Raw genomic sequence first — 23908 nt, 5'->3', positions numbered from 1 at the left:
CCACCATTTCAGCCTTGCACAGAATTGTTGCCCTTTCCTAAAGAGCTCCTGTATTTCACCTATCCACCCTTCACCCTGCCCCCTGCACCCTGGGAAACACTCCTTTTCTTTGCCCCCACAGTGTGACCATTCCCAGAATGCCATCCAGTTGGGATCAGGTAACATACAGCCTTTTCAGATTTGTTTTGTTTCCTACAGCAACATGCATTTAAGGTTCCTTCATGCCTTTTTGAGGCTTGATAGCTCATTTCTTTGTCTTGATAAATAATATTTCATTATCTGGATTGCTCGTTTATCCATTCCCGAAGTACTGAAGGACACTTGCTTGTTTCCACGTTTTGGCAATTACGAATAAAGCTGCTATTCACGGTCAGGTTTTTGTGTGAACACAAGCTTTCAAATCATTTTGGAAAGTACCAGTGAGCACACAGGCTGGATCGTATGGCAAGAGTGTGTTTTTAGTTTTCTAAGAAACTGCCAAACTCTTTTCCAAAGTGGTTATTAATTTTTTTTAAACTTTTTATGTTTTCATACAGCCTTGGTCTCAACATTTTGGTAGTCAGGTGCTTGTACCATTTATGAGTTTTCTCTTAGTTCTCTCGTCTATATTTTGCTTTAAAAAAAAGAGATCTTAAGAATACACACATTTTTATTTTAATTTTTTATAAAAAGAAAAATCCAAGAATTAATTTTGCCTCCATGTACTAGTTTCTCAGAGGTATTAAATAAATTTAAAGTCAATGTTAAAAGTTATTTTTTAATGTTAAAAGTTATTTTTTAACACGGTGTTTCAAAAGCACTTTCCAGATTGCTTGAAAGCACTTCCTATTTGTATTTTTTTCTTTTGCTCAACATACTTAGTTCAGGAAAGACCACGATAGTAACAATTTCCAGTCGTTTGTGATTAATACGACTGTCAAAACTAAGCCCACGGAGTTACAATTTGGTGGCTGAAACTGAGTCTAGACCTCAGGACCCGAGCTTTGTATTTCGCTGCTGTATCAACTAAATTCCCTGGCTTTCCAAAAAGGAAGATATCAAAGGTATGTATATATTTTGTTGCAATGCCCTACTCCAGATCAGAGAGGTTCCATTACAGTCTGATAAAGTGTTATCAGGGCAGAGGAAAACAGGACAACCAGGAAATTTGAATGATGAGATTAGCTGCACATCTGAGGCCATTTCTACCGATTAGCTGTCTTTGAAAACTGCTTTAATGATCGGGAATCTCCTCTCCTTGATCAGTGAAAGTGATTTCTGCTCTGCTTCGCAGGAGGTGACTGTGAGTGGGCCCACAGACGCCAGGACTCAGCAGTTAATGAACTGTGTTTGTACCAAGGAAAAAGAAAAACCTTTTCGCTGCCTGGTGAACCTTTTGGAGGGTTCCAGGGATTTAAAGATTGCTCTTTGCTAGAAACCGTTACCATACCTGGGGGGGGGGGGGGGGCGGGAAATACCTGATTTTTTCATGAGAAGTTCAGGCCTGATGGTGATAACATGTAAAAAAAAAAAATCCAGCTATTTGTTCTATGCAGGAAAAATACACTTAAAAATTAATCGTAGGGGCGCCTGGGTGGCTCAGTCGGTTGAGTGACCAACTTCAGCTCAGGTCATGATCTCACTGTCGGTGAGTTCAAGTCCCGCATCGGGCTCTGTGCTGATGGCTCGGAGCCTGGAGCCTGGAGCCTGCTTCGGATTCTGTGTCTCCCTCTCTCTCTGCCCCTCCCCCGCTCGTGCTCTCTCTCTCTCTCTCTCTCTCTCTCTCTCTCAAATTAATAGTAAACATTGATAATAATAATAATAGGGGCGCCTGGGTGGCTCAGTCAGTTAAGCGTCCAACTTCAGCTCAGGTCACGATCTCATGGTCCGTCAGTTCGAGCCCCGCGTCGGGCTCTGGGCTGATGGCTCAGAGCCTGGAGCCTGCTTTGGATTCTGTGTCTCCCTCTCTCTCTGCCCCTCCCCCGCTCACGCTCTGTCTCTCTCTGTCTCAAGAATAAGTAAACATTAAAAAAAATTAAAAATCAATTGTATATCATCAGGTCTAATGCTCTAATTTAGTGAAAGGCTAGAAAATACCCAGTAGAGCCATAGGATTGGGACTTTTTAAGTGTCTAAGTCCAATAAGACAAGCAGATAGAACCCTGTGATACAAGCCGGGCTGCGAAAAGGCATCACGGAGCGACTTCGCCATCTGGAAACTGGATTAGTTCCTCTGTTTTTGAGTCTTCTGCTTTGAGGATTCAGATTTTACCCGCACTGCACATTTCTTGGAATGTAGGTAGAGGAGCGGGGAGTGGGGTTCTTAGGCCAGGTGTTCTCTGTGGAGGTGTGGGTGCCTGGAGAGAGGGTACCTTTTCACCTGTTGGCTCCCCACCGCTGGCTGGGTTGCACCGGAGAGTGTGAGTGGGTGTTTCATGGACACCCTCTGAATTCCGCGGAAGAACCCATGATCATTGTCTAGAAAGTGCATTTTAAAGCATGCCTGGGGACAGAAGGGCATAATCGTTTCCCCAGAAGGCTTCGAAGGAAGCCCCCTGGAACCACTGGTAACAGCTACAGCCTTTCGGCGTCTTTCCCTTCCGTTTCAGGGCGGCGAATGCACGCGCTTTGATCCAGTGTCAAGTGTATACGGTAAATCTCTCCCCGAGCAGCCCCCTTTTATGTCCTTTTCAGGCAGCCCGTGGGCCGGAGAGCCGAGGTGGCCCGGCATTTATTTGTTCAAAGTGGCACCTCTAGCTGAAGCTCATTAAGTCGGGGCTCACACACGGGCCGCACAAAGGCAAAGCCTTGCAGGTTCCGTCTCCTTTGATATAGATTTGCCACCATTGTTCCAGGTACCGCCGGAGAGAGCTGATTTCCATATGTATGGAGCCACGATGTGCGTTCTCCTGCCTGTTACACTGTCACCTAATGTATTTTTAGAAATATATAATCTCAGGAAGACGCAAGATGAGGCAGGAAATCTTAAAGCGGCAACATTGGAACATTCCCTGCCACTCGAAGAATGTTAATTAAAAGATACCTCATTCCACTTATTTTAATTGCCAAGCAACACTTGATCCCCTCCCCCCCACACACACATACACAAATTTCCTTTCCTTTCCACAAACTGCTTCGGTGCACAGCCTGTTTTCCCTTTCTCTAGGTGTGTGTCTAATGGGGACTTCAGCCCCGCCAGTGTGGGGACGGTGGAAGGACCCTGGCAATGATCTGTAGTGTCAGGGTCTTTCTCTGCTCCCAGTCGCGCGGCCCGGATGCCGAACATGTGGTTGTCAGAGAAACACAAGGAACGTATTATTGGATCCGTCATAATTAGGCATTGCTGATATGTGCCAAAGGTTTAGAGCCTCATCAGAAGGTTCTTATCCCAGGCGCTTCTGCGGGGGGATGAGTGGAGGCGCCAACCAAGGGGGTCCTGACGCCCGCTCTGCGCGGGAACAAAGAGGGGACCACGCAGAGGGCCTTCCTTAGGTGTGTGTGCGAGCTCTAGTGTCTTCTTTCCCAGTCAAGCGGTTCCAGCGGCAGCAGGGGACGGACAAGGCCCCGGTGTCCCGGGAAGCTCGGAGCCCTCCTGGCCCCGACGGCTCCCGGAGTCTGAGTCTCCGCAGGCCCAGTGCGGACTCGGGCCGCGTGGCCGCGGGGCCGACTGGGTGTGTCCGGCCCGGCCCGTGGCAGGTAGCCCTCGGTCCCCTTCATCGGTCCCTGGTCGCCCCGCCCCGCCGGGCAGGTGGCCTGGCCCTTGGCGGCCGGGCCGGGGGCTGCGGGCAACCCGAGCGCGGCATCCGCGGCTGTTTTGACACAGCGGTGCGCGCTGTTTCCCGAGTCTCCGGCGGCGCAGGTGACACAATGTGCGGCCGGTATCTGGGCCGGCCACTCGCTCGCGGGCCCCGCGGGGAGTGCGGGCCGGGCCTGCGAGGGTTCCCGGCGAAGCTGTCAAAACAAACGGGCCGATTCGTCGGACGGGCTCCGGGGCCTTTGAGTTGGGGCCGCCCCGGCCGCCCTGTTCCTCCGCCTCCCGGGTTCATTAGCGGCCACGTACTAGTTGGCGCCTGGAGGCTGAGCTCTTCTCCCCAGGCCCTCCTCCTCCCTCCCTCCTCCTCCTCCCCCTCCCTCCTCCTCCTCCCCCTCCTCCTCCTCCTCCTCCCTCCCTCCCTCCTCCTCCCTCCTCCTCCTCCCTCCGTCCCTCCTCCTCCTCCTCCCTCCCTCCTCCCTCCTTCTCCCTCCTTCCTGCTTCTCCTCCTCCTCTCTTCTCCCTCATCCCCCTCCTTTCCTGCTTCTCCTTCTCCTCCTCCCTCTCCCTCCCCCATCCTCCTCCTCCTTCTCCCCTCCTTCTCCTCCCCTCCTCCCCATCCTTTTTTCTCCTCCTCCTCCTCCCCTCCTTCTCCTTCCCTCCTCCTCCTCCCTATCCTGTTTTTCCTCCTCCCCTCCTCCTCCCCCTCCTCCCCATCCTGTTTTTCCTCCTCCCCTCCTCCTCCCCCTCCTCCCCATCCTGTTTTTCCTCCTCCCCTCCTCCTCCCCCCTCCTCCCCATCCTGTTTTTCCTCCTCCCCTCCTCCTCCCCCTCCTCCCCATCCTGTTTTTCCTCCTCCCCTCCTCCTCCCCCTCCTCCCCATCCTGTTTTTCCTCCTCCCCTCCTCCTCCCCCTCCTCCCCATCCTTTTTTTCCTCCTCCTCCTCTTCCTCCCCTCCTCCTCCTCCCTCCCTCCTCCTCCTCCTCCCCCTCCTCCCTCCCTCCCTCCCCCTCCCTCCCTCCTCCTCCTCCCTCTGTCCCTCCTCCTCCCTCCCTCCTCCCTCCTTCTCCCTCCTTCCTGCTTCTCCTCCTCCTCTCTTCTCCCTCATCCCCCTCCTTTCCTGCTTCTCCTTCTCCTCCTCCCTCTCCCTCCCCCATCCTCCTCCTCCTTCTCCCCTCCTTCTCCTCCCCTCCTCCCCATCCTTTTTTCCTCCTCCCTCCTCTCCTCCTTCTCCTCCCCTCCTCCTCCCCTCCTTTCCTCCTTCTCCTCCCCCCATCCTTTTTTTCTCCTCCTCCTCCTCCCCTCCTTCTCCTCCCCTCCTCCTCCTCCCCATCCTGTTTTTCCTTCTCCCCTCCTCCTCCCCCTCCTCCCCATCCTTTTTTTCCTCCTCCTCCTCTTCCTCCCCTCCTCCTCCTCCCCCCTCCTCCCCCCTCCTCCCCTTCCTCCCCCTCCATCCTCCCCTCCTTCTCCTCCCCTCCTTTTCCTCCCCTCCTTTCCTCCTCCTCCTCCCCTCCTCCTCCCCCTCCTCCCCATCCTTTTTTTCCTCCTCCCCCTCCTCTCCTCTTCCTCCTCCTCCTCCTCCTCCTCCTCCTCCTTGTATTATGCTCTATTAAGCAGGATCCCTCAGCTTCAGCCCTGCAATTAACAGATTCTGAGATTCTTTTTAAATATTTAAACACAATATATGATTTATTTTTTTTTAAATAAGGGTAACTTTCATTATTATTCTCTTAATGTTTATTTGTTCACTTTGAGAGAGAGAGAGAGAGAGGGAGGGAGGGAGAGGGAGAGAGAGTGCAAGCAGGGGAAGGGGCAGAGAGAGAGGGAGACAGAGGGAGAGAGAGAGAGCATCCCAAGCAGACTCCACACCGTCAGCACAGAGCCCTGATGAGGGGCTCGAACCCCTGGTCCACGAGATCATGACCTGAGCTGAAATCAAGAGGTGGACACCTAACCAACCAAGCCACTCAGGCGTCCCTCACTCTTCTCCTTCTTAAAAACAGTCCGTATTCACCCTAGAGGTGTGGCAGCGTGCAGATACACGACAGGAGCCATCTTTGAAGCTGTGCCCACCTCAGGGGTATCCCACATGCCCTATGTTCCCCTCAACTAAAATTCTTCCGGCTTGTCCCACATCACATAAGGACCATCAATTTCTTTCTTTCTTTTACAGTACAGTTTAGTATCTGTCAATGCCCCTGAAGTTCCAAGCATTTGGGAAGAGCTCTTCAAATGGACTTGCTTTTTTGGTTTTTTTTTGCCTTCCTCTGGTTTGAAGTGAGAGCCAACCTGGGATAAGAGAATCTGGGCGTCCCTTTTGAGGTGAAATCAGAGTGAATTAAAAAGAGTGATTACACCCTTCTTTAATCAAAGGCTTCAGAGATCATGTTTCTTTTAAAAGAGAAACATCAAGGAATAGGCTTAGAAAATTACTTTCATATTTTCTTGAGCGTTTCAGAGCTACAGCACATTTTAAGAGTTGTCATTTGTTCTGAAATATCAGACTCTAGTATCAGTCTTTCGCTTGTCCTTCAGTGTATCCGAAAGGCTTGAGCTTGCCCTTGCTTTGTTGTGAACAAGCAGCCGCCTTCAAATGACTAATGCTCTTGGAATCTCACTCAGGCTTTTATTCTGCCTCTGTTGCCATGGGCCCTATGTTCTCTTTTGTGACTCGTAACAATATAGCAATGTATCTAAAGTTTTGCCCCAACCCAAAGGGACTGAGTCGTATCATGATTTTGCTTGAAATAATGATTGTAAAAATGATCAACTATACCAATGAACAGGTCTGTCATAGACACTCGGGTAGGGTGTCCACTGCACAAGGCCAAGCGGTCCATTCTGATTTTAATCTATCTGAACAGGTTTAAAACAAGTGTCTGTTTGTGTGTATGTTTGTAATGAGTCATATGCACTAATTGACCTGAAATAGTGTTACAACAGTGAAAGCAGAAGACACTCAAATTCACATAGCCGGTGTTCATTTAAACATTTCACAATGGCTAGGGGGAAATACTACGCCTTTGCAAGTCTTAAAAATAAGAACAACTCACTTGAAATTAATGACTTGGCATTAACAGCATTTCACGCTGAAATCCTTCTTTGCGTTATTTAAAAATAATCCTTTTTTTTTTTTTTTTAGAAAAAACCACCATCAGTTGTTAAAATTGTAGAGTGATCAACAGCTTTTAAAAATAAATATTTGCTGTCTACTCACAAGAATTTGATTGGCTGAACTCTTTGCAAATGCCAGGTCTCGTACTTTCATTTGGGGAATAATAGAGAAAGGGATAAAAAATATATAAATGTGTGTTTGTTGCTTGACCTGAGACATTTAAAAATCACCGGAGGCCAGAATCAATTAGTAGTGGCAGAATTCTCTCTCTTTTGGCTTCTGTTTTACTGGTTTGTGCCCAGTTTAATTAGAAAATAATACAATTACGCTATTAATTTTAGTTGGCAAGCTCTATTTCTACTGCATTATTGGCATTATGGGAAGTGGGATCAGTTTTTTTTTTTTTTTCGAGAGAGAGGCTAAGAATTCTTAAGGTCTAAAAACTATATTACTCTTTTGATCTTTTTCTAACCATAGATTGTTTAAAAAAATTATTTTGGACTAATCAATTTCTTGATGAATACTTATGATTAAGACTAAAATTTTCTCATGTCCTGGGAAACTGGAAACACTTTAAAATGAAAATATGATTTTTAAGATTTCTTATTTTATATTACTCTATTTATTGGCCAATTTCTAAGGATAAGCACTTAATATATAAGGCTAATTTTCTCAATTGTATAATGTTTCTTTGGAAATTCTGCAATGACTACACTTAACATTTTAATATCATTGCCCTTGGGGCGCCTGGGTGGCTCCCTGGGTTGAGCATCTGACTTCGGCTCAGGTCATGAGCTTGCGGTTTGTGGGTTCGAGCCCCGCGTCGGGCTGTGTGCTGACGGCTCGGAGCCTGGAGCCTGCTTCGGATTCTGTGTCTCCTCTCTCAGCCCCTCCCCAACTTGTGCTCTGTCTCTCAAAAATAAATAAATGTAAAAAAAATTTTTTGATATCATTGCTCTTTATTGAAAGATATTTGATGTCCGAGTTGCTAAGCTGATGATAAAATTTGAATATATACGTGAGTTAAAAGGATCTGCATTAGATCCAATTTGCGTTAAATGCTACCGTTAGTATTGTTTCAATGAAACTGACCCGATGTATCATTGTTATTAAACTCCGTATTATTTTGTTCTGCGGCACTGATACCTCCACAGCTCACCTCTTGACTGTTTCTGCAGTCTGGACCAAAAGTTGCATTTACACAAAGATACAAAATTCCCTTCATTTCATTCTTTTAACATCATGTGTCCTGCATGTCTACAGAGTAAGTGTATGGTGATGGCACGCAGATAATATTATCTAAGTGAATAATAAAGTGATAATATTATATAAGTGAATATATAAAGTGAATAATAACACACAGCATGCATGTTAACAAAGTAACTTTAACACCCACTGTTTAATTAAGTGTAGCTCCTCATTAGGATGGCCATTACAAGCATTAATACTGATGCACCTGATAAATACATAAGACACCGATGAAGTCTACGTGAAGAGGTGCCGTGGAGGGTATGCCATTTGATAAAACAAAGCCAAACGTTGATGGCTTCAGGATCATTTCCTTCTATGAGGCAGAGGAGGTATGTGAACTTGAATTGTATATGTGAGGCTTTATTGCCTTTCGACAAAAGGGACGGAACACGAGCTTCTGAAACCTAGGCCTGAACTTTTCCTCAGTCAATGATGAGATGATGCTTTCAAATGAATACAGAATTTGGATTTGAACTTTTTTTTTTTTATGCTAGTGTTTTAATTACCCTTATTTTTTTTTTTTTTTAATTTTTTTTTTTTTCAACATTTATTTATTTTTGGGACAGAGAGAGACAGAGCATGAACGGGGGAGGGGCAGAGAGAGAGGGAGACACAGAATCGGAAACAGGCTCCAGGCTCTGAGCCATCAGCCCAGAGCCTGACGCGGGGCTCGAACTCACGGGCCGCGAGATCGTGACCTGGCTGAAGTCGGACGCCCAACCGACTGCGCCACCCAGGCGCCCCTTAATTACCCTTATTTTTATTAGCCCTTGAAGCTAGAGGTTAGGTAAAACAGAGAAATAGGACGTTTGCATTCTTTCAGTAATCTTTTTAATCCAATTCAAGACTTTTATAAAGAACTAGGAATTGGGATTCCCAGACAACGTAATATTTGTGCTGGCCTGCTTCTGGTCAGCAGACGCATTCCTGGTCGACGGCACCAAGTCAGCTGGTGTATGGGACAGCAGAGCTTGCCTGGTCTTAAGTGACTTTGAGTGGAGCAGACAGCATGCATATTTCTATAGAATGCTCATAATCACCTGTTTTTCTTGACAAAGGTAATGGGGCTCTTGAATGTATTACGCTCTCAAATATTATATTTGGTGTAAAATGTAATTCATTGTTTTCAAGTACATTCCTTGTATATTTACTAATTTTACAAAGTAACTTCTTAAACTGGGGCTAGGACAAAGTCTCTCTCTGGTTATCAATTAGGGCTATTTGAGGGGCGCTGGGTGGCTCAGTCCAACTTCGACTCAGGTGGTCATCTCACGGTTGGTGAGTTCGAACCCCCCACGCCCCCCCCCCCCCCCCCCCCATCCCGCCATGTCAGGCTCTGTGCTGACAGCTCAGAGCCTGGAGCCTGCTTCGGAGTCTGTGTCTCCCTCTCTCTCTGCCCCTTTACCTGCTCCTGCTCTGTCTTTCTCTCCTTCAAAAATAAACATTGAAAACAATTTAAAAAAAATAATGAGGGCTGTTCTACACAATAAAGCACCGCGTTATAGTGCATTGTACCTGTTCGTGGCAATGCCCGAAAGTCAGCAGAAGGCGAATTCTGTTGCCTTCATCGAGTGTACATAGGGTTTGGAGTGAGTTCAAAGTAATTGTTTTACCTGACAGTAATGACATGTTAATGATGTTGGAACAGTTCAGGCCTCCTGAGTGACTAACCTTTTCACACTTTGAGTTGATTTTCCCCGTGAATTAAATTAAAATAGCAACGATGCGGTGAAAAGTTTTAGGCTGGTTCACTCAGAGTGTTTTGTTTAAAATGCGTTCTTCTTTTAGCTGTCAGTAAAGTCTTGGGTAAGCCGTGCAGAAGTTTTTGTTCGGCCTGGCTTATTTATTTCATTTTTGACAAAAATGCAGTTTGTAAGTATAATAATAGCAAAGGTTTTCCCTGATTTTTGGTGGCTGCTGTGGGAGAGGGGAACATATCTGCTGCAAACGTAGACTCCACATGTGTTTCTCAATCAGGGTAAACTGAGAGGTGTTCACAAGGAGATTTATTTTTAACGTTTGATATCCTTTATTTTTGAATTGTAATTGTATGTATCTCTTTCAGGGACAAGTATACACCCAATTGGGTCACTTCTGACTGAGCCGGTGATACTTTATAGGCTCAAAAAAGTAATTTCCAAGGGGGATATACTACAAACCTTTGAAGAAAGATCCTTCAGAAATGATCTTTTCCCAAAAAGTAGAATTCCAGATTTCAGGAAGCAGCAAGCAAACGCAGCTGCAAAAAACATTCAGGTTGAAATTTTGATCACCTTTCTACGAAAATGAACTTGAAAGCAACGTTGAGGTCATGACCAGATTCACTGGGCTGCGTTTGGAGAATTGCTTTCCCTGCTCGTAGGGCAGGAGTTCCTGACTGGGGTTTACTCGGCTCCCTCACCTCTTCCTGTGTAATCTTTAGGTGAATTTTTTTCCCCCTCCTTAATAAAATAGGCACGGTTTTTAAAGAAACAAAATGCAGCCTGGAAGACACAGCAGTTTCATTTTGTGCGGGGGCCCAGACGTTTCTCAGAAACCTCCCCGGTGTCTTTGTGTCCCGTCTCCTGAATCCAGGGCTGGGGTGACAGCCGGGCAGGGCCAGCGAGGTCTGTCAAAGCCCCAGGATATATTACAGCATCTAGCCTTTTGCACAAGAAAAGAAGCCTTATTTATTGTTAGGGAAACCCTTGCAATTTCCTTGTCTCTGAATGCCAAATATTTTATAGGACTTCTCTGTTGACAAATCATAAGCAGCATTTTCACTTGAGACATCCAGCCTATCCTCTGAGTCTCTGTGTTCTTTACCCGGTGTTCAATCTTTACGGGCCTGGGTGATAACTTTAAAGACCTGCCATGAAGTCGAATTGTTGTCTTTCTGATTTGCTTCTCTGGAGAGAAATGCAGCGTGTTTCCTTTTTAATGTGAGTGAAAAAATAACAGAAAGGAAAAAAGTGAGGGCAGCGAGAGGGGGCTCGCATCCCTGGCTGGAGCTGAGTGGGCCCTCGGATTAGGAAAATCCCTGGGCTCAGGCCTACGGGGGCCCGTACCTGCTAAAATGGCCGTCTGATAGTTTGGTTTTGAGATGGAAAGGGTGCCCAGCTCTACAGCTGACTTGGGGATGGCGCCTCTTCCCCACTTCCTGAGTTTGTAACAGCCAATTTGTAGATACCTGGGGACTGGGGGGCAGGGGGCTCTTCGGGCAGCGGAGTGATGCCAGACTGCTGCTACCTCAGAAGCTTTTCTTATCTTCCCGTCCTGTCAGGACAGCAGTATCTGGCTTACACAGCCGGGATCTGGGGGCCCTGGGTTTTACTTGCCAGGCCTATCTTTATTTCTTGTACCTAGATATCGGTGGCCTTTAAATTGGGAAAACAGGCTGCAATCTCCTTTGATAAGGGGATTTTGGACGTCAAGCTTTACTACGTAAGGGCTAGATAGACATCTGTTAGTGGGAGTTACCTTGGGGGACTAGATAATGGGGGGAATCTACACTGCAAGCCAAAGCCTGGGTTTCAAGTCAATAGGATAAGTGGAATTTAAGCAGGAAACCGGGCTTCTAAATCAATTTAGTCCCACCACTATTTTTATGTGCCAGTAGGGCTGGCGAGCGGTGGCCTCCCTGCGCGTACAGAACAGAGCCCGTCTGCGCGTCTCATCTCAGAGATCAAAGCCGACTCGAATATCAACTTTTTATGGGGGCAGATTTGTCACCCCCGCTGCTCTGAATTCCTTCGTGTCCCTCCCAATTTTCCAACCTTCAAAGCACGTGTTCAGTCTGAAATAGCACCCTACCAACGTGAAGCCACCTCTTCTCTGGCACCTACTCTGTGCTTCTGTGGCTCAGAGTCCGGGATGCATCGTGGTCTCTGGAGCCACGTAACAGCTGCGTGGCCCCGGATAAAATTCCTGACTTCTCTGCCGTTCTTTACCAAGGGGAGATAACGGTAGTACTGGGTCGTTGGGAGGTTTACGTGTTAATATACGGACCTGTGGAGATACCTCATTTACATCCCTCCCCTGCCCTGGGAGGTGAGAAGCATTCTTTCTTATGTTCTGCCTTAGCCCTGGTTCCTTTGATTTTTTTTTTTTTTTAATGTTCATTTATTTTTTGAAAGAGAGAGAGACAGAGAGACAGAGAGCGAGCATGAACAGGGGAGGGGCAGAGAGAGAGAGACAGAGAGAGACAGAGAGACAGAATCTGAAGCAGGTTCCAGGCTCCGAGCTGTCAGCACAGAGCCCGATGGGGGCCTCGATCCCACGAACCGTGAGATCATGACCTGAGCCGAAACTAGAGACACCCAGGCGCCCCAGCCCTGGTTCCTCTGAAAGCGAAGCCTGTGCCCAGTAAATAATTCCAGAGAGCTGGAGTAAAAGACTGGGGAGGGAACCAGGGGCGGAGGGAAAGCCAATGCAAGCATGTACTTTGAAGTTGTCCCCCCAGTGGGCTGGACGCGATTCCACGGGGGCCCCTTGGAAAGGCTTGAGAAATGCATCCCAGAAGTGTCTGCCTGGTGGGCAGAAGGGAGAATGTTTATCCCTCGGCTTCCATTGTCCCATCAGTCAAAGCCGATGAGTAGCTGCTAACCGGCCCGTTTGTGCCTGCTGGGGCATGTTCCACGGGTACCACACGCAGGGGTGTTAAAAGACATCCCAGGGCAGCCTCAAATGAGCTGCTCTCCCCCTTGACCTTCTCAAAGCTGGTGGGACTTAGGTGCAGCCGATCTCTCCAGCGGTGGCTGGAGGAAGAAGCCGGGCAGAGAATATTTGGAGTCCTGCACAAGCATCTAATACATCCCCCCCTTTTACAGATACGGAAACCGAGTGTCTCCAAGAGAGTAACCAAGGCCACCTTGTTAATCACTCACAGTCACCTTTGCGACTCCGAAGCCTGGCTTTTTCCGTACTGCCGCAAATCTCTAACTGTGGGCAAACCTCCCTCACGGTGCATAAGGATGTATTTATTTCTGCCTAACAGTGTAATTCTGAGCACGTAGACGATCGGGAGAGAAAAGTAGCGAAACGATTTAAAACCTTGAGATTAGAAAGGGGACAATTTTTATATTGGGAAGCGATTCAAAACGCAGAAGTGTAGTAGTACCACATGAGCACCTTCAAATCTGAGTTAACACGTTTTAATTTCTGTTGCGGTTTTGTTTTCGAAAGTGATATTCAATGTTAATAGAGATGAAAGGAAACTCAGTGAAAAAATGGGAATGTTGCCAGTGGTATATTTTTAGTCTGAAATTAGAATGACTAAAAAAGCCTTCTTTCTTGGTCTCCTCCCCCACCCCCTGTGCTCAAAGTAAAGTGCGTGTGTTTTCCCGTGTACTTGGGGACGTGACTTGTCTCCCAAAGAAACAATACCATCAGGGCGGTGTTTCCAAAAGACAGGAACCAAACCCGGTCGTTTTAATTTTGAATCATACCTAATGTAATTTATGATTTTCTTGTAATTATACATGCGATGTATCTAGGACGATAATACGCAATTTGAACGGTGTGGAAGAAAGGCCGCGACTAACGTTTGATTGAGGACATTGTTTTTCCCTCAGAACTTTACATATGAGAAACTTCTCGAATCACAAGCACCAGTGTCTCTGGCTTTAAAAAGCAAATAAAAAGAGAAGTCTCGATCAGATCCATTCATTCATTTGTTCTAAAAATATGTATGGCAAGCCTTGCACCCCGCGCTGGAGAGAGAAAGACAAAAAGCCATTTGGTGCCTTCTGGAAGCCTACAGGGCTTTTTGGAAGGTAGACAATAATTGTAGTTAGAAGGCTCACCGGTTTTGGATTATGATAACAGTGTTTTCCCTGATTTTTCTACAGTCACATGCCTGTCTACCCCTAGCCCTTCTTCCCCACCCCCAGCTGCTACTTCCTCCCACCTGTTCTCCTGTGCCTCCCCTCTTGGCCCCACAACTCTGAACCTGCTGCCAGAAAGGTGTTTTTTTCCCGTCTCACATTTGTTCATTCCACTGCCTAGCACAGATTCCTTCAATAGCTCCTCATGGGATCCAGGAGAAAAACTGTGGCTAACTCAAAGGCATACATGCACCCCGGTGTGTATAGCATCCTTATGAACAAATAACCAAATTATGGCAACTGCCCAAATGTCCATCGATTGATGAGTGGCTAAAGAAGAAATATTACTCAGTCATAAAAAAGAATGAAATCTGGCCAATCGCAGCAACGCGGATGCAGCTAGAGAGATAATGCTAAGTGAAATAAGCCAGTCAGAGAAAGACAAATAACCAGTCACCCTTATGTGGAATTTAAGAGAACAGATGAACAAAGGGAAAAAAAGACAGACGAACCAAGACAAACCGAGACTCTGAACGCACTGATGGTAACTGGAGGAAAGGGGGTGGGGGGTGGGGGTAAATAAAGGATGCAGATTAAGGAGTGCCCTTGTCACGATGGGCACTGGGTGTTTGAAATAAAAACTAAAAAGGAAATGTGTGGCTCTGATTCACAGCACGTGGCTCCCTCGCCTGTCTTGGGCTTTTTGCTGCCATTGGATGCAGCACCGATCAGCCCCTTGTGCCTTATGGAAGCTTCTGGACTCTCGTATCATTCCTGCTTAAAATTGTGTTCTCAGGGGCGCTTGGGAGGCTCAGTGGGTTGAGTGTCCTACTTGGGGTTCGTGGGTTCGAGCCCCGTGTCGGGCTCCATGCTGACAGCTCAGAGCCTGGAGCCTGCTTCAGATTCTGTGTCTTCCTCGCTCTCTGCCCCTCCCCCGTTCACACTCTGTCTCTCTCTCTCAAAAATAAACATTAAAAAATCATGTTTTCAGATGATGAGTATATCTTCTGATTTTGATATGGAATGAAGACTCGATCTTTATCACTGGTTTTGGGCACTTGGATTTTGATGTGCCTTTGCATAATTTTCTTCATCTTTCTTTTGTATGGGGTTTGTGGAACTTCTTGGATGTGTGAGTCTTTGGTTTTCATCAAATATGAAATGACTTTAAAAAATCTCTAATAATTGTCTTTGCTTTGTCTGATGTCAACATAGCCATTCCTGCTTTCTTCTGATAGTGTCAGCACAGTATATCTTTTACAATTCACTTACTTTTAACCTACATGTGTTCAATATTCAATTTTTTTAAATGTTTTATTTATTTTTGGGAGAGAGAGAGAGAGACAGCACGAGCAGGGGAGGGACAGACAGAGAGGGAGCCACAGAATCCAAAGATCGGCTCCAGGCTCCAAGTTAGCTGTCAGCACAGAGCCTGACTCGGGGCTCGAACCCATGAACCGGGAGATTGTGACCTGAGCCGAAGTCAGATGCTCATCCGACTGAGCCACCCAGGCGCCCCTTTGTGTTCAATATTTAAAGTGGGCTTGTTGAAGGCAGCAGATAATTGGATCTTGCTTTTTTATCTAATTTGACAATGACTGCATTTACTTGGTGTGTTTCCACCATTATAGTTAACATAGTTGTTGCAACTGGGCCCGGATCTGCCAGGTTGCTTCTGTTTTCTCCTTGCCTCATCGGCTCTTTGATTTTCTTTTCTTCATTTCCTGTCTTATTTTGGATCCGTTTTGTGTTTCTTCCCTGGTTTTGGGTGATTTGATTTCGACATGTCTTTGTGTAGTTTTCTTCGTGTTTCTTTTTCTTGGAGCGTGTTGAGTTTCTTGGATGTGTGGGCACAGAGATCTCACCAACTTTTGAAAAGTTTTTGGCTTTTAAATCCTCGATTATTTTCTCAGTCTCCTCCTTCTCTCCTTATGGGGACTCCAATGACCCCTCTCTTAGGCCTCTTGAACCTGTCCCATAGCTCAGGGATACTCTACCCTGCAAACTACGGCACCCTTCGCTCCTCCAGACCTTTCCCAGCTCGGTCTCCTCAACTGCCAGAGTCAGCCTGGATTTTCGCTTCTGGTGGCTCAGCTTGGAAACTTTCTGCAGGAAGTGAGCTGGGGCGATGATAGGACTCACCCTGTTCATGTCGTCTGGCATCATTGTCTTTGTTGTTAAATATCCAGTGCCTTGAAATTGTTATTTCATACATAGATTTCTGGTTTACTGGTTGTCCAGGTAAGAGGCTAAATGCAGTCTCTGATACTTCTGGCTTGAATTTGTATTTTTCCGACACGTATCAAAGTTTTAGATTCTAGACAGACTTCTGGTAAAATTTTGATATGTATAGAGAAAAGTTCAGACTGGAGGAAAAAAGTTTAAATTATAACCTTGAAATGAGAAATAATTTATATTCTTTTCTTTTCTTTCTTTCTTTCTTCCTTTCTTTTTGAGCGAGAGGACACAAGTGAGAGAGGAACAGAGAGAGAGAGAGAGAGAGAAAAGCAGGGATCACCCGAAGTGGGGCTCATGCTCACCTGATGCGGGGCTCGAACTCACGAACTGTGAGATCATGACTTGAGCTGAAGTCAGATGCTTAACTGACTGAGCCTCCCAGGTGCCCCCTTTATATTGTTTTCTGTTTGGAACATTTACTACGCGTGGAAGAGAATAACCAGAGGCGTGGCTGTAAAATTAAGTGAGAGAAGCTAAAATTGTAGTCTTAAGTTCCCAATGATGCCTTTTTTACAAGAAAGTTTATTTATTTATTTTTGAGAGGTGGGGGGAGTCAGTGGGGGAGGGACAGAGAGAGAAGAACAGAGGATCCAAACTGGGCTCTGTGCTGACAGCACGATAGAGAGAGGGGAGAATCAGGACAGCGTAATATCACACAGGTCCTGGGAGGAGAGAGTTTCAGGAAGGATGGAGGGTGAAAAACAGGTGCACGCATCTGCTGGACAGTCATTGGTGGGTGGCCTTCAGATCATTTCAGTAACTGACGAGTATCGAAGGGGATCGCGATGGGCCCAAGAGGGTGATGAAGGAGGAGCATATGAGGAACCTGTCTCTTCAGGGAAGAGTTCGTGCTGATCAGGGATCAGCGGGTGAGTAGACTGAGGGGTGAGCCTGGTGAGGGCAAGACTTCCCTTTGCACACCACGCGGCATACAGTTTTACAAGGACACATTGGAGACGGAGTCAGACATCAGAGCAGGCTGGCGCGGGAGGGTCCTTCTGGCGGTGGTGGGTTTTCAGTGTTCTTTGTGTTACCGGACTCGTAGGGCGTCTCTGTGTGTATATTCTCCATCCTCCGGGCAACTGGGTGGCCCAGCGTCCGACTTCGGCTCAGATCATGACCTCACAGTCCGTGAGTTCATGCCCTGCATCGGGCTCTGTGCTGACAGCTCAGAGCCTGGAGCCTCCTTCCGATTCTGTGTCTCCCTCTCTTTCTGCCCCTCCCCTGCTCATGCTCTGTCTCTCTCTCTCTGTCAAAGATAAACATTAAAATAAAAAATGTATATTCTCCATCCTTTGTTGCTTACCTCCTTATACACCAGGCCTACCTGGTGAGCTCGTTCCCATGAAGATTCCGGGGCCCCGCTTTACAGATTCTGTTTCAGTAGGTCTAGGGTGGGGCCCCGGAATCTCCCCGCACACAAAAATATTTATTTACTTTTTGAGCAGGCAACATGTTCACATGGTCCAAAAGATGCAAAAGGAATGGGGTGAAAAGCCACCTTTCCACATGTGTTCATCACTCAGTCTCCTTATTCCAGAACATTCCATTGTATCAGATTCCTTTGTCACCTCTGGGGGTTTTTGTTTGCCTTTTGGTGTTCTCATCTTTAATAAATGCGGAAGCTAGAGTGTATATAATCACAAGGAAAGGACTGGAAGGAATTGATATAGGATTGCGCTGCACTTACAGGTAGGATTTGTGGCTGGCGTAAACATTAAGCGAAGCCTCTCCTCTTTAGGGGTCTCGAATTTTCAAAGCGCGAAGAGCGATGGTGTCGACCTGGATGAAGCAAATGGTCTTCAAACCTACATCAGTTTCAGCACTCAAAACCTTGAATGTGTGCATGGGGACCATGGTCCGTTACAGGTGTGTCTGTTTTTATTATTAATTGTCTATTTTTATTTATACCACATGTATTGGACTAAAAGAGGGATTAAAAACTTGCCTCTGTGGTTCCTTGCAAACATGAGCTCTAGGTGGCTTTCATGTTTTTCTTTGGCTGTCTGGTCATATGATCTCAAATAGCATTAAATGGATTCAAAAGATATGACTTTCCAGCACCAAAAACATTTTAATAAATAAAGACGAGCACACAGGCTGCTGACTTCCTCTTGGTTCTGCCATATTCTACTTACCTACCTCACCCCCTGCATTTTATTTTATTTTATTTTTTAACGTTTTATTTATTTTTGAGACAGAGAGAGACAGAGCATGAACAGGGGAGGGGCAGAGAGAGAGGGAGACACAGAATCGGAAGCAGGCTCCAGGCTCTGAGCCATCAGCCCAGAGCCCGACGCGGGGCTCGAACTCACGGACCGCGAGATCGTGACCTGAGCTGAAGTCGGATGCTTAATCGACTGAGCCACCCAGGCGCCCCACCCCCTGCATTTTAAATAACCCTCTGTCAACACTGTGGGTGTTCAAGTTTCAAATGTCATCTAAAGGTAAATGGCTCTTTTACTAATAAGATTTTCCAGTTCCTCGCGTATTTTGGTAAGAGCTTGTTAAAAATCCACATTGGCAGTAAAGAGTAAAGCGTCTGAGAAGTTTTGTGTTATTCTACTTTGAGGTGTGTAATTATGTTTCTTCAAGGGCACTTCTTATTTTATGCAGTTGTTATTAAAAGGAGGGTAATTTTGGAAAGTCCAACTCAAATATTAGTTTATTTATTTTTAATTTAAAAAAAATTTTTAAATGCTTTATTTATTTTTGAGACAGAGAGAGACAGAGCATGAGTGGGGAAGGGGCAGAGAGTGAGGGGGACACAGAATCCGAAGCAGGCTCCAGGCTCTGAGCTGTCAGCACAGAGCCCGATGCGGGGCTCGAACTCACAAACCTCGAGATCATGACCTGAGCCAAAGTCGGATGCCCAACCGACTGAGCCACCCAGGTGCCCCTCAAATATCAGTTTAGATGAACATCTCTCTCCGACTCTTCTTAAGGTCTTGTGCAAAAGCTCAGAAAGCAACCACCCCAGTTAAAGAATCTTCCCACTGAGACAGGACTCAATCCCTGGTGTGCATGGGGGCCCTGGGGCAGATTTACAGAATTACTCCTCGAAATGGGCTGGGGATACAGATTCAGGCTGAAGAATATGCTTGACAATCTTAACAATGACTGGATGCTTCGGGGGGGGGGGGGACAAAAGAATGAGATGAGAGATTATAGTAAATGTTAAACATGAAGGGGAAAATGTTTTTTCTTTTGCAGATTTTTTCCTTTAAATTACACAGACAGTTAGCTTGCTGGTTATGGATGTGGGTTTTTTTTCTTTTTCTTGCACCAACGTTTATTTTTTTAAATACTTACGTATATATGTGTGTATTTAGTTTTAGACAGAAAGAGTGCATGTGAGTGGGGGCAGGAGAGAGGGAAAGAGAGAGAGAGAGACAGAGAGAGAGAGTCTCATGCAGGCTCTGTGCTCAGCTCAGAACCAGACTTGGGGCTCGATTCTATGACCCTGGGATCATGACCTGAGTCGGACACTCAACCGACTGAGCCACCCAGGTGCCAACCTCTTGCACCAACATTTAGATAAACTTATGTTTCAGATCTGTCAATACCCATTGGGGGCAGCCAATTTACGTCGAGGTAAGTCGAAGACATTATTTTAACGTAATTGGGAAGATGTATAAAAATGAGGTGATTCGTGGGGCGCCTGGGTGGCTCAGTCGTTTGAGTGTCCAACTTCGGCTCAGGTCACGATCTCATGGTTTGTGGGTTCGAGCCCCGCGTCGGGCTCTGTGCTGACAGATTGGAGCCTGAAGCCTGTTTCGGATTCTGTCCCCCTGTCTCTCTGCCCCACCCTTGCCTGCACTCTGTCTCTCTCTCAGAAATGAATAAACGTTAAAACAAATTTTTAAAATGAGGTGATTCTCTATAGCATTAAGAAGTGAAAGAAATTCCTGTCATTTTGTCTTTACATTCATTTTTACTTGGATGTTTCTACTAAAAGTAGCTATATAAAATAATTCAGAGTAATAGAAAAATGGATGAAAATTGTTTTGTGACTTTTTAGGGTGGTATTTATTATTAGAGGGAAAACTGAAATGAGCATTTGATGGTATTTTCTAAAGGATATTCAGAATATCCTAGCTCAAGGTAAAATACGAATATGGCATTATTACATTTTATTTCTTATAAATAAATAACAAGTACATAAGCGTAGATTATTCGAACTAGAAAATGAGTTGAGAACATTTTGAGAGCATGAGAAGGTAGGTAGGTTGAAATAACATTTTCCAATTACGTAAAGGAAACATAAATGCAAATTTGGTTCTGCATCTATCTTATGTTAAAATATGGGAGGTAAACCTACATTATAAAAAAAAGTCTGCAGCTCCAAAATTTAATTATATAATTATCACCAAAGTTGATGGAAAACTTTAAAAATAAGCAAGGAGTGCCATTATATATATATATATATATATATATATATATATAGAAGAAGAGCAACAAACTTGATTGGAACCTTGGGACGCCTGGGTGGTTCAGTCGGTAAAGCGTCCACGTCTTGCTTTTGGGTCAGGTCACGATCTCATGGTTCGTGAGTTCGAGCCTCGCATTGGGCTCTGCACTGACAGTGTGCAGCCTGCTTGAGATTCTCTTTCTCCCTTTTTCTCGGGGTTCTCTCCCCTGCTCTTGCTTTCTCTCTTTCAAAATACATAAGTAAACTTAAAAAAAAAAAGAACTAGTAATACCTCTCAGCTTGCCAATTTAAAGAAAGTCAGGGACTTCCTTTTTTTTTTTTTTTTTCCAGTTTTTTATTTTTGAGAGAGAGACAGAGTGTGAGTGGGGGAGGGGCAGAGAGAGAGGGAGACACAGAATCCGAAGCAGGCTCGAGGCTCCGACCTGTCAGCACAGAGCCCTACGTGGGTCTTGAACTCACGAAGCACACGATTATGACCTGAGCTGAAGTCCGATGCTCAACCGACTGAGCCCCCCCCCCCCCGGGCGCCCCAAGAAAGTCAGGGACTTCTAACACGAATAATATATAAATATAAAACGGGAATAGTCAGGGGGCTTGCTGCAGAAAAGTAAATACCTATAAAATAGTTCATTGATTAGGAAAATATGCTAGATTTTAATCGCATAGTAATGGTTAAAGAATGATCTGAGTAATCTATGCGACCGCGATGGTTTCCCGTGTGATAACCATCCCTGTTTCGGAAGGCGGTGCTTGCGTCACCGCAAGGCCGTGGTGGTAGGAAGAGACGTCGAAGGAAAGTGAACTTGAGAATTGTGTTAGGTGGCGGCATCATCTGTTTCATGCATTTTAATACTTGTCTTCGAAATTTAATTTTGAGAAACTGGAAGAAACGGACAAAACAAAGTGCCCATGTAAAGAATAAGTCTAACTTTTCCCCCTCTAAACAGTATTTTTGCTGCAAAGTCTCAGATTCATTGTATTTGAAAGGCCAAAGTATAGCTACCTGAAAGAGATGACATTGAATTCAGGGCCCCGGGAGGGCTTCCCAGAGAGGCAGCTTTCCTGCCTTTGTTACCCCTTTGATGGCAAAGATAGTCCTTTCTGTACTGATGCTAAGTCATTCGGGAGATCTATTTCATCAGTTAAGAATCAAAAAGGAGAAAGGGGAAGGGGACTAAGGGTGGAATTTTGAAGCTTGGCACTAAAAAATTATTGCTTAGATGAACACCTTTTAGTAGCACACAGGAGGGATGGTCGGTCTTCAGACTTCTGTCAAAACACGGGACCTGGGTGCTGGCTCCCGGAGGTGAGAAGGGGAATCACCAGATATTCCTGCGGGCTCACAGATCTCCCTGCAGAAGGTGGAATAGAAATCACACCCAGCCTGGCCCCTGGGGACGTGGGGGTTCTTTATCACGAGGCCCTTTCTTGCTGAGGTGGGCCTCAGTTTCCAAAGTGCTGATTGTTTTTGCTCTCGGCAGGAGACTGCTTGCAGCTGAGTCAACGGGGGATCCAAAGTGTTATGGAAAGAAATCCACCAGGAACCTGAGAATCTTCCTTGTGACTATTTCAAAACCGCAGGCAAAGTTTCAGAACACTGCAGGATCAAGTGTGGCTTTGGGTCGCAAGATAACACGAGCATTCAATTTCAATAGTTCCCTTTTACTTCTTTTTGCCACGAGACAAAATTTTATTGTTATAAACGCTCCTCTAAAGCATCAGTATTAGTAGGCTGAGATTCGCTTTATGATGAATAAAAGTGAAAGAGGGAGTATTTAGAAAAATGTTTTCTGTGGTATGAATAGTGGGAAATTTTTGCCTCTTAAAAACATCCGCTTTTAAGAAGAAAATTAGAAACTTGTTAGTTTACATCTTTTTGAAATTATCGCTCATTTCTTAGTGAAGCCACCTTTGTTCCTGTTCAAGCAGGTGTGAAACAAAGTCATTTTTGCCTTCTCATTTATCTTAACAGAAAATAACAGATGCTTTGAGGTACTTTTCGAGAGCAAATTTATTAATAGAAGAAATGTCCCTTTTTTTTTTGGACACGAAGATGCTGCTGGTCTTTTAATTTTTGTCTTTAAAGGGCAAGTTCTAAATTTCTTTTTCATGTGGATGAAATGAATCTCGCTGAAAGATTGATAAAAGATTTTAAACATGCAAGGGGAGTAATTTAATTTAATTCTGTTAACTTCGGTGTCTACTTTTGAGTGGGTGATTTCCTATCGTCCTGACTCAGGAACAGCCCGGAAATGTGCTTGTGACGCAACATAGACACTTAAAAGTTTTGAAATTCACCACCCATGTCCCCGCCCCCCCCCCCTTTTCTTTCTCCGTTAGTTTTTACTCTGATTAAAGTAAAATAGACCAAAAGAAACAACCAAAAAGCAACTAAACAAACTATATTAACAACTCAACTTGTGCGCCATTCAGGAAGCCTTCCATTGGTGAATGGCTCAGAATGAGTCATTTGCATTAGAATGATCCTTCTTTGATTTTCTTGGATAACGTTAAACTCACAGTATTTCCTTAACGGAAGCCCAGACAGTGTATGGTTTGTAAAATTACCACAGTTTGTACAACTAGGTCTTTACTTCTATGTAAATTGGTCTCTCAGAATGGCTTCTTAGAATAAGCAAAGAAAGGAGTCCCCGTCCCCTGACCCTTGTGTGTGTGTGTGTGTGTGTGTGTGTGTGTGTGTTTTGTTAATGGGGAAGTAAAGGCAGTATGCCTGCTACACAGTAGGATTATTAGTGGAGTGTTCCAGAGCTTACTCTGGGTGCCTGGACCTGCTCTATTCTTCATTAGCAGGGATGGCAATTTAAGAGACGTCATAAAAGTGGACACAGGGATTCATTCTTCTTGATGCAAATTACATCAAGAGAAAATATTGGTGTAATATTATGTAACTATTGCTTCCAGGTATTTGTTGCACATTATTTGTTGCAAAAACAAATATTGTCACCAATATTTGTTGTTGTGTAGTTTGGTAGGTTTTTTTTTTTTTTAATGTTTTTATTCCTTTTTTGAGAGACAGAGAGAGACAGGGCATGAGTCGGGGAGGGCCGGAGAGAGGGAGACACAGAATCTGAAGCAGGCTCCAGGCTCCGAGCTGTTGGCACAGAGCCTGATGTGGGGCCTGAACCCACGAACCGTGAGATCATGACCTGAGCTGAAGTCGGATGTTTAACCGACGGAGCCACCCAGGCGCCCCTGGATTTTGTTTTTTTTTAAGTGTATATATTTTGAGAGAGAAAGAGAGGGTGACCACGGGAGGGGCAGACAGAAGGGGAGAGAGGGAGAGAATCCCAAGCTGGTTCTGCACTGTCAGTGCAGAGC

At 45.5% G+C, this 23908-nt stretch overlaps 1 long non-coding RNA gene across 1 annotated transcript in view; it reads left to right on the top strand.

The window, feature by feature from the left end:
* The window catches only part of LOC125167649 (uncharacterized), a 47743-nt gene extending 25396 nt beyond the window's left edge, over positions 1-22347 (top strand). Inside the window, exons 2-3 of the long non-coding RNA XR_007152877.1 lie at positions 17879-18006; positions 22051-22347. This is a non-coding gene — a long non-coding RNA (uncharacterized LOC125167649). The remainder of the gene's footprint in view (positions 1-17878; positions 18007-22050) is intronic.
* Positions 22348-23908: the final 1561 nt, after the last annotated feature.

This window comes from Prionailurus viverrinus, chromosome A1 (genome assembly GCF_022837055.1).
Source record: "Prionailurus viverrinus isolate Anna chromosome A1, UM_Priviv_1.0, whole genome shotgun sequence".
NCBI classification, from domain to species: Eukaryota; Metazoa; Chordata; class Mammalia; order Carnivora; family Felidae; genus Prionailurus; species Prionailurus viverrinus.
Note: the sequence above shows the minus strand (reverse complement) of the source record. Positions and strands in the feature narration are given on the sequence as shown.